Below are 11652 nucleotides of genomic sequence, written 5' to 3' on the forward strand. Positions count from 1 at the left end.
TGGAGGTCTCCCCTCGGTTGCTCTTAGGGTGCTAGGCTGCCCCTTCCCCTTATGGTGGGGTGAGGTCTCTGTTCCTGCGCCGGAGAAGGGGCGTGAGGCTGCTCAGACCTGGCCTCTTGTGGTGGCCTGCAAGGGACTCGAGAAGACCCCCGTCTTGGCACCCGACTTGCACCCACATGGGCGGCCCTGCTGGATGGTGCCCTGGGGACAATGGTGCCCTGGGCTTGTCTCCAAAGGTCTGACAGAAGTGCAAAGGGCGTCAGCCAGCCGGTCCCTTGTGGGAGAGGAGAGACAGGAAGGTTTGGTGTGGTGTGGGGGCATTTGCTTGAGCCAGGAGCCCAGCCGATCTAAAGTGCATCTTCTCCAGGATCCCTCCTTCTAATGCAGGGGTGTCAAACTCGATTTCATGGATGGTGATGTTTGACCTGCAGGGGGGCAGGGTGGACGTGGCCAGCTCAACATATCAGGGGGTGCCGTTTTCACTGACAGAGGGTTGCAGGAGGCCGTGGCTGCTGAAAACAGAGCTCAGGAGCCCATTTTTACTGGCAGAAGAACTGCGGGCTAGTCTGCTATTTCTAGGGCGACCCACAGGCCAGATCTAAGCACCCTGGGGGCCACATCTGGCTCCCGGGCCTTGAGTTTGACACTGCCATTCTAATGGAACTGGGTGCTGACAGGCATTGCCATTCTCAACCTCCCGAGCCTCATGGGTTGGGACTGGATCCAGAAATTAGGGATCGGTTTATTTAGAGTACTCGAGATCAACGCTGACTGCCAATACAGGAAGGATGATCTTCTTCGTGAATTCCAAGACGTGTTCACCGGAACCTTGGGCAAGTATGTGGGAACACCTATATCCTTTAACCTAGACCCAGGGGTAGCACCCATTAGACTCAAAGCAAGGAGGGTTCCTTTCGCACTTAAGCAAAAAATAAATAAGGAACTGGATAAGTTAGTTCAGCAGGGAATTCTCATCCCCATTGACCATGCTAAATGGGAAACCCCCATAGTAACGCCTATCAAGGCTGATGGGTCTGTTCGCATCTGCGCAGACTATAAGGCAACGCTAAATAAAGCCCTACAAAAGAGTGCCTATCCAGTGCCGGTCATGCAACACTTATTGCACTCGTTGGGCTCGGGGAAAGTTTTCGCAAAATTTGACCTAGCTCAGGCTTACCAGCAGTTGCCCGTTGACAATGCCACAGCAGAAGCACAAACAATAGTGACCCATAGAGGAGCATTCAAATGCACCCGCTTACAATTTGGGGTCAGTGTGGCACCAGGACTTTTCCAAAACCTGATGGAGAGACAAGGGATCCCTGGGGTGGTACCTTATTTTGATGATGTCCTAATTTCTGCTGACGATCAGCACCAGCTAATGATGAGACTAAGAGAAGTCTTGACGGTATTCAGAAAGGCAGGACTTCAACTGAAACGAGAGAAATGCCAAATAGGGGTGCCCTCAGTTGAATTCCTGGGATACAAAATCGACCAGATGGGCATCCACCCCACTGAGTTGAAAATTAAAGCAATTAAGGAGGCACCCACCCCCAAGGATAAGACAGAACTGCAAGCCTTCCTTGGCCTCCTGAATTTTTACGCTGTATTTTTAAAACAAAAAGCCACAGTGGCAGAGCCCCTTCACAGACTCTTGACTAACAAAAGACCATGGTTCTGGGGAAAGGAGGAAGCAAAGGCATTTTCTAAAGTTAAGGAACTCCTGACGGAGGACAGTCTCCTAATCCAATACAATCACACTCTGCCGTTAGTTTTAGTCTGCGATGCATCCCCGTTTGGAGAGGGGGCTGTACTGAGCCATCAGCTGCCGAATGGGTCCGAGGCACCAATCGCATATTTCTCCCGAACTCTGTCCAGCCCAGAAAGGAATTATAGCCAACTGGAAAGGAAGCCCTAGCTGCAGTCTCTGGGGTTAAGAAGTTTCATGAATACCTTTTTGGGAGACAATTCGAACTCGTTACCGACCATCGCCCCCTTCTTGGACTACTGGCCGGGGACTGACCCACTCCCATTGCATTATCCCCTAGGCTGACGAGATGGGCATTGTTTTTGGCAGCCTACAACTACAAACTGATCCACCGTCCCAGCAAGGACTTAACACATGCTGACGCCCTAAGCAGATGCCCATTGCCAAAGCTAGTAGAGGACCCAATCCCAGGGACACCGGCTCTGCTCATTGACTTTATGACAACGGGCCCATTGACCTCAACAGGCCCATTGACCTCAACAGGCCCATTGGCCTCAACGGGCCCATTGACCTCAACGGTCCTTGCAAAAGCTTCACGGTGCGACATGCAAATAAGAACAGTCATGGTTGGGTACAGAGAGGGTGGCCCACTAGTAGATTGGCAGATGAATTCAAGGATTTTGGAAATAAGAAAAATGAGCTAGCCACACAATGGGGTTGTTTATTGTGGGGAGACAGGATTGTGGTACCAAGAGCACTAAGATCCAGGGTTCTAGAGATGTTGCACGAGAGTCATCCTGGCATAGTGCGGATGAAAGGCCTCGCCAGGAGTTACATTTGGTGGCCACAACTTGACAAGGACATAAAAAAATGGATTGCACAGTGCTCTCCGTGCCAGGAGTCCAGACCTGCCCCCACATCCGCCCCAGTCGGGGAATAGGAACAACCACGAAATCCCTGGTCCCGAATCCACATTGACTTTGCCGGCCCTTTTCATGGCCAAACATTTTTTATAATTGTTGATGCATATTCAAAGTGGTTAGAGGTATTCCTAACGAAATCTACAACATCGGAAGCCGTCATCCGAATTCTTCGGAGACTATTCTCAACACCCTAGTATCTGACAATGGGCCCCAATTTACAGCCCTACAATTCGAAAGTTATTTGGCGGGTTTGGGAATCCGACACACGCTATCAGCTCCTCACAAACCATCGACCAATGGTTTGGCTGAAAGATTTATGAGATCCATAAAGGAAGCACTAGCACGTTTGGGGCCAGGGGACTGGCAAGAGCGCATTGACATTTTCTTGACTTCACAGCATGTCACACCTTGCCCGGCCACAGGCCTAAGCCCGGCCGAACTCCTCATGGGGTACGCTTGACCGTCTAAACCCAAACTACTCCCCAGATAATTACCAAGGGGGAGGAGAGGGAACTAGAGAATTCGAAATAGGGAACTCAGTATTCGCAAGGAATTACTCGGAGGGCCCGGCATGGCTAGCCGGTTACATAGTAGAAAGAACCGGTCCCAAATCTTATAAAGTAGACTTGGGGAATGGAAAACTGGAACGGAGACATATCGATCAACTCCGTAAACGAACAGAAAACAACTCCGGCCCTAACCATCATCCAATTGTAAAACTGTATTTTTTAATTTTCAGGCCAATTTTAAAATAAGTTTTTTAATTGCATTTTAAATTATATATTGTACTGTCTGTTTTATTTTTGCCTGTACACCGCCCTGAGTCCTTCGGGAGAAGGGCAGTATAGAAATCAAATAAATAAATAAATAAATAAATAAATTCTTCCAACAGCTGACTCAAACCTAAGAGGACTGGATGACTCACCTGACCCCATCACCAACCCAACAGCGATTATTCCACCAGGGTTTGAAGAAACAACCACAAATAATCCACAAAATAGGGACCCATTGGAAAAGCTGGGAGGCAAGGGAAATACCTCCGAACCAATGGAAGAGCTGGGAAGCGGGGAGGGCACCTCCAACCAGCATGTGTCCCCTGCCTCAGCTGAGCAGGTTTCTCCCACCAAACCTGAACTGCGCAGGTCAAGTAGAAACAGGGAACGCCCGAATTATCTACGCGACTATTATGAATATTATTACAATTGCTAAATTTGCAAACCTGGGTGAAGTGAAATTCAGGGGGGGAGGAGTGTTGTGTATGATCCCATCGGTGGGAAATTCCAGCGGGAAATTCCAGCGGGAAAACATTTGAATTCTATTGGTGACCAACTGATCCAGGTGTGTATATAAGGAGAGCATCCTGCCTGCATCTTTTGCTGAAGTCTCACTCTAAATAAAAAGAGCTGTTGTCACGAATCCAGTCTCGAACGCCTTACTCGACTAACCAAACAGTTCCTTCCTTCCCCTTCCTGTGGTATTGAAATCAGCTTCCTCTGGATCCAAAGAGGGCTGGGGTTTTATTTATTGAGGCAAATCCCACCTGAACAGAACAGAACAGAACAGAATGGAATGGAATTTTTTATTGGCCAAGTGTGATTGGACACACAAGGAATTTGTCTTGGTGCATGTGGCTTTTCTCGCGGCCAGCGGGCTCGCCACGAGATCGTCCGGCCAATCCGCACCGGACGGAGTGAGAACGAAGACGCGAGTTCAATTCTCCTCGGGTGAGCAAGCCCCGAGCTAGCCCGAGACAAACTCTTTTATTGTGTATAGGTAAAAATGGGTGGTTACAAAAGGTAAGCAGGGGAGGTTACATATTAGCATATATTCAACACGTGAACACGTGACTGCAAGCACATCCACAAGCCTATGATTTTGGGAGAAAGATCATGATTCTTGGGAGGAGTTTTACCATGAAGTGGTTCTTTGTTCTCTGCTTTTTGCCTACGTGGTACAGCAAACAGAAATACATCTTGAGACATCCTGACTACATACTAATAAATCTCATATAATTGTGTGTAGGAGCAAACTTCTTTTGAAGCTCTATGAAGCTGACCTTATCAGAGAAGGAATGTTCTGTGGCTATCTCATAGGTGTTGTTACATTTACTGGCAAACATCTTTGTAACCTTGGCATCAAACAGATTTCTGCTTACATGATAACAATTAGCCAGACTTACCTATGCTGATATTTTTGCACATAAGCAATTTCTCAAAACTTGCTCATGCTTATATTTGCACATAAGTAATTTCATAAACAGTTTCATAAAGGGGTTCATATGGCATAATATCGCAACATCTCCTCTGTTTTTATTTTTTTTGTAGGACCAGACAATCAGTCGGTTTCATGGTGGTGTAAACACAGATATTAGCCATACTATCCTTGTCTATTTCTTTTTCATCAACCAGGCAGGAATAGTTAGGTGCAGTTTGGGTGTAATCATCTTCGAGTTCTTCAATAGCCAGTAAAGATAAACTTTTAGAAATTGTTCTAACAAAAATAGGTAGAATACAAGGTAAAATTATACATCCTAATGCAATTATACCAACTACAACTATAATAGCTTGTAAATCATATCAAAGTTAAGTCCCTTAGTTTTTTCTTTGAGTCCTGTACAATGTCAGATGGTCAGTATAGAGGCAGCATTCGTCCTTTAAAGCCACACACAATCCACCTTCTTGGAGAAAGAAAAGGCCAAAGGAGCGATAAATGTCTCTTGTAGGAAGAAAAGAGTCAGTTGCCATCAATCTTTTGATGGTAGGGACGGATATGTCGACCAGGGCCTCAAGGTCTCACCGTTGATGTGGATGTTCGCTGCTGACAGAAATCTCAAAATACAAATCCTTACATGAATACATAAAGCAAGAAAAAACCAAACTGTCTTAAAAAGTCTTTTGATCGTTACATGTTTAAAAGACATGAGAAAGGGTCCCCTCCTCCTCCCTTTCTGGGTGAAAAAAGGCATTGTTGGAGGATTAGGGAGGGGGCCAAGGGGGAATAGATAGCTTGCATGTAGAACTGAAATAGAAACAACAAACATACAAATCTCAGTTTTGTTTTTAACAAAGGTACTATGTGGAAGACAGAGAAAAGACAATCAATCAATAAAACCCAACTCCCACCCTTTTATTTATGTGTGGAAGTTGGTCACTAACAAAACCATGCTATCAAAAACTTTCAAAAACAAACCACATTATATCTTAGCAAAATCACCATCTGTCTTACTTTACTCATACTTTTCTAACTTCCTAAAACTTTCTCAGCACTAGTATCAAAACATCCTCTTAACTCTCTCTTCACATACTGTAACCTTCTAACTTATCACATCCTATAACTTTCTAACGTATCTCTGAAATAGTTCCTAAAACAGGGCACATATTGTGCTGCTAAAAAAGAAAAAGAAACAATACAAACAGCAAATAAGGGTTTAAGCTGTTGGGTGAGTCAGTTTATGTGGAAAACCTGAGTGCATTTTCCAAAAAACAGATTTACGCTTAAAAAAATGTGTCCATACATAAGAAGATAGCCATTTGTCTGAAATGCTATAGGGTTTCCTGCCTGGGCAGGGGGTTGGACTAGAAGACCTCCAAGGGTCCCTTTCAACTCTCTTTATGTATGTGAACAGCTTCAAAAATACAAAACTAAATGAAACATTTTGAGTCAACTCAGTGCTTTGAAAACATTTATAAATGTATAGATTTAATCAGGCAGTTTAAACCTCAAAAAGTTCCAGAAAAAGGAAAATTAAAAATTAAAAGGAAAAGCAAAATTATATGCATGATTAAAAATTAAAATCAAAAGTGTTTTCAGGATTGAAAATTAAAATCAAAATTGTTTTCAGGGTGGAAAAGAAAATATATCTGCATAGTTTTTACATAGCTTTTTACAAAAGCAATGCTTCCAGAGAGCCTAATTGTCCCTCCCTTCTCAGACAAGAAAGAAGAGAGAGAAGAAAAAAAAATGGAGTGGGGGTGAATGGTTCTCCCCTGTAGCCCGCCCTTTTCCCTGGCACTGCAAGGAACGAAGGGGGGGTAGTTAAGATAAGCCAGAGGGCAGAGAGAGAAAAAAAAACTTTTAAAAATAGTCTGAGCTATCGCACCCATGGGGGAAAAGGAGGGGTGCTCTGGGGGAAGGGAGGCAGTGTCCAGTAGCTGAAAGGCAACAGGGAACTACAGCATTCTTTCTAGTTGAGGGATGGCTGAAGGGGACCGTCTTTAACCAAATACGGTCTGGTGTGTCTGGCTGGAACCCAAAGCACTCGGTCCGGCAGCTGGATGGCTGTGTAACCTCGACCCCAGGTGATGAGATCAGCAGGCCCTTTCCATGTCAGGTCAGGTAATTCGCGGTAGTATACCTGTGGTTTGGGTAGACCTGCAGATGGGGAGGGAAAAATGTCGCTCTGCAGCGGTCGCGTGCGGTTGTCCAGTTAAGTTTAAAAAATTCAACACATATAAACAACGATTCAAGGTATCTTGCACTGCTGGGAGGCCAGGGGCATTTTTCCCCTGTTGTTTGGTGTATCGGTCAAGGGCTGTTTTTAATGTCTGGTTGGCGCGTTCTACCAGAGCTTGACCTTGGCTGTTGTATGGAATTCCGAATTTGTGAGTAATGTTCCACCGTCCGCAGAAGTCTGCAAATGCAGCACTGGTGTAGGCAGGACCATTATCTGTTTTTAGTTCTTTGGGGCATCCCAGCGATGCAAAGGTCCGAATACAATGATTGATTACATGTTTAGTGGCTTCTCCCCTTTGAGGGGTGGCCATGATGAAGCCTGAGAAGGTATCCACTGATACATGTAAGAATTTCCATGGAGCAAAGGATGGATATTGAGTAACATCCATTTGCCAAAGTTGACAGGCCACTGTTCCTCTGGGGTTGACCCCCATTGGAAGAGAGTTACCTTGGCGGCTGCAGGTAGGGCATTGATGTATTATAGCAGATGCCTCAGCAACCGTTAAACCAAATTGTTTCATGAGCGCCTTTTTATTTTGATGAAAATAAGCGTGACTCTCCCAGGGAGATTGGGGAGAGAGAGACAGAACAGATAGTGAAGTACTAACAGAGGCAGCGGCAGCTGCAGCATCGGCCACATTATTGCCTTTTAGAAGTATTCCAGGCAGAGGCTGGTGGCTTCGAATGTGTGAAACATGAAAAGGAAGATGTCGAGCAGAAATGAGTGTTTGTAGTTTGAGAAACAAAGATAGCAGTTCTGCATCGAGGGAGGGAGCCAGATATGACTCATAGAGAGAGCTAATAATTTGAGTGACATATAGACTGTCTAAGATGAGATTGAAAGGTTCATCAGAAAAGTTTTGAAAAGCCAATATAGAAGCAAAGAGTTCTGCTCTCTGGGCAGATTTTTGAGGAGGAGTAATTTTAGTGTACCACTGACCACCTTTCTGCCAAGCACAGGCACCATAAGACTTGCTGCCATCAGCAAAGACAGTGAGGGCATTAGGTAGTGGTTGGGGAGAGAAGGGGGAGTGCCAGGAGAAAGGAATGGTTCTTAGAAGTAGCAGTCGTGGGTCTGGGGGCGGATGGCAGGAGACTTCTCCTGGCCATTCGGCAAGTGCAAATTGCAATTCATCAGAAACAGACAACAAAGATTCCCAAATAGACAAAGAAAAAGGAACATATAAAATAGATGGTTCTATTCCAGCGAGGAGTTTACTCCTAGATCTAATCTTTGTAATGAGCTGCGCTAATTGTGTAGGCTTTGAAGTTAAAGAAGTGCGTGAAGTGTGAGGAAGATGAAACCATTCTAGGATTAGAAGTTTCTCCTCCTTTTGAACTAATGCCCCAGTAGGGAGCATTACAGTGTTGACAATGAGCATGCCAAATGGGATGTTAGGAGCAAGTCTGTCTACCCATATGTGTTTTAGGGTTAGATTGACTTGATGCATGGCATGCGTTTGTTGATCGGTCAGTTGTATACGGTCTGATGGTTGAGAGCCTTGTGTGAGGGCTGTGAACAGTGGAGATAATTGAGCAGTGGTTAGAGCTGTGTAAGAGCGAATCCAATTCAGTGTCCCCAAGTATTGCTGTAGCTGAACTAAAGTGGGCTTGTTTGAAAGGTAGAGGGTTGGCACATTTGGGGCCGCCGCTGACCTGAGAACCGTATATCCTAAATAAGAGAAAGTGGGGTGGGATTGAATTTTTTCTGGGGCAACAGTAAGGCCACCCTTCTGAAGGGTGTGTAAGAGTTTTGGCAATTGCTGTTTGACTGTGCCTGGGGGCCCAGGCGCAGCGACAAGAATGTCATCCATATAATGATACACAAGAAAAGAAGGGAACAAAGAACGAAAAGGTTGGAGAATTTTATCTACATGATATTGACAAATCACAGGACTATTGATCATTCCCTGTGGGAGGACCTTCCATTGGTATCTAGTTGTGGGTTTAGCATTATTAAAAACCGGGACTGTGAAAGCGAATAATTGTTTATCTTTAGGGTGCAAAGGAATAGAAAAGAAGCAATCCTTTAAGTCAATGATTAAGAGGTCGTAATCTTTAGGAATCAAATTTGGATTGGGGAGGCCGCATTGTAGCGCCCCCATTGGGTGAATAATAGTATTGATTTTACGGAGATCCTGAAGGAACCTCCATTTTCCCGATTTCTTTTTGATTACAAAGACCGGGGTATTGTAAGGACTTAGGGAAGGCTCAATATGTCCTTCCTGAAGCTGCTCTTGTACAAGCGAATGAAGTGCAGCAAGTTTTTCCTGAGTTAGTGGCCATTGATCCACCCACACCGGGGTTTCAGATTTTAGGGAAAGAGGAAGCGGAGCAGGAGCAGAGAAAATCATTATCAGTCAAGAGTTAGTCTAGCGTGAAACTGCTGCATAAGATCTCGCCCCCATAAATTTATGTGCAAAGGAAGAATAACAGGCCTGACAAAAGCGATCGTGGGAGAGTCCGGGGATTTCACTGGAAGCCAATTTCTGCTGACCTGGGCGTGCTGAACGCCTCCGACACCACGGACTGCTGGAGAGGAGTTAGTGGGCCAGGCGGGGGGCCATTCTTCAGAGCGGATTACCGATACGTCCGCACCGGTATCTAAAAGACCAGAAAAGGATTGGTCCTGTATTACAAAATTGACAACCGGCCGACTTCTTAGTGGCTTCTGTATAGTTAGAACATCAGGCGGAAAGGAAGTAGTAATAGCGGGGGGAGAGGGGAGAGGAATCATAGTAGCAACAATATCCCCTTCATTAATGTAAACCTCTACGGTGACCATGAAAGCCAAAGCAAGAGAGGAAAGGTCTTCAGAATTTCGAAGGAATGGTGAAGCAAGGACACCCTGCACAACCAAATTACGATGGGGAAAAATTATAGCAGGGGTGATTTCTGGTTCAGGGACAGCGATAGCAGGTTTGAGAGGAACGAAATAAACGGTTGCGGGGAGGGGAGCAATGACCGATTTAGCCGCTGTGAGTTCAATGATGTCTGGAGGTAATTCTGAGTAATCATCCTCAGCCTTGGGCGCGGGGCTAGCTGAAAACCCCTTATCTAGTTTCCCGAGACTGGGGGGGAGACATGGCAATTGCTAGCCCAGTGAAATCCTTTCTTGCACTTAGGACAGACCCTATTTGGTTTTCCAACTTGATGTCGGGCATCTGAAAAGGCACCGCCGCCGGGAGCGCGGCATCTTGATTTAAAATGTCCGGGCTTGCCACAATTGAAACAATTGCCTGAAGGACGTTGGCCTGATGGTTGCAAAGCAGCGGCCAACGCCTCCATTTGGAAGGCAGTGGAGCCAACCTTGCGACATGCTTTAAGGTAATCAGCAAGGTTCAGCACAGGATTGGAAAGGAGGGGATGAAGGATCTTCTGACAATCCGTATTCGCATTTTCATATGCGAGACGTTTGACCAATTCGGTCCTAGCCTCCTCATTGTCAACCTGGCGAACAACCGCTTGGGTCAACTTGTCAATGAAATCAGAATACAACTCATTGGGTTTCTGGCGGATAGAAGCAAAAGAGGAGACGGATGACTTAGGGTCATCCACTTTGAGAAAGGCAGATAAGATTATGGCATTAAGTGGAGGGAACAGGGTACGGGGGGAAGCAGCTTGCAATGCAATGGTATTAACAGCACCTTCCCCTAGAAGATGGTCAGCGGTGATGCCGGCCGGGAGGTTCCCGCGGGCCACCGCCACTCTTACCCCTTGCCGCCAAACAGATTCAAAAATCAGAAATTGTGAAGAGGAAAGAAGCATAGAGGCAATATTTTTCCAATCTTCCGGAATCAATTCATGACCATTGGCCATGGAAGTAAGCAAACCCCTGGTATAAGGACTCTGAATCCCATATTCTGCCACTGCCCTTTTAAGATCTTTAACCATTTTGAAATCAAGGGGTTGATGACCTCGAATTTTTTGATTAGGATTTTATGGGTCATCTATAAGGGCAACAGGAAACATTTGCAAATCCTCTAAGGAAAGGTCCCCCGTTGCCATCGCTCTCTTCAGTCCAGCTGCGAGAGCAGAATGAGACGAGGTCTCCCCGTCCGCAGTTAGCAGAGGCGGAGGGGGGGCAGATGGTGGAGATGTTTCAGTTAAAGAGGCAATGTTGGAACATTTTACCTCAAGAGATTTTTGCTGCGTGGAGGCATCCTCGTATGGAGGTGGAGATGCAGCGTTGAGCGCCATGGCATCGCCGAATCTCTGATAGCCTTTTCATAAATCTCAGGCTAGTAACAATTACTTGACAAGTTACAATCAAATCATGATTGGCTTTAGGGGGTCATTTAAATATTTCAATATGCGCCCATTTTTAGATGTAATATCCCTGAAGGGGATAGCTGGGATATTTTGCCAAATGAATTTCAACAATTTGACTAGATCATTCCCTGAAATTGAGAGTAAAGGTTTGCCATGGTTCATGCAAATAATTTTTGAAGCCAAGATAAGGTCTCCAAGTTTTTGGAGGTGCACGACCTGGGGCTCGGACAACCCTTTCTCCATACTCACTAAGTCTGACGACTGGAATGCCTCACTGGCGAAAGTATGGGGGCATCAAGG

Source organism: Ahaetulla prasina, chromosome 3 (assembly GCF_028640845.1).
Source record: "Ahaetulla prasina isolate Xishuangbanna chromosome 3, ASM2864084v1, whole genome shotgun sequence".
Lineage (NCBI taxonomy): Eukaryota > Metazoa > Chordata > Lepidosauria > Squamata > Colubridae > Ahaetulla > Ahaetulla prasina.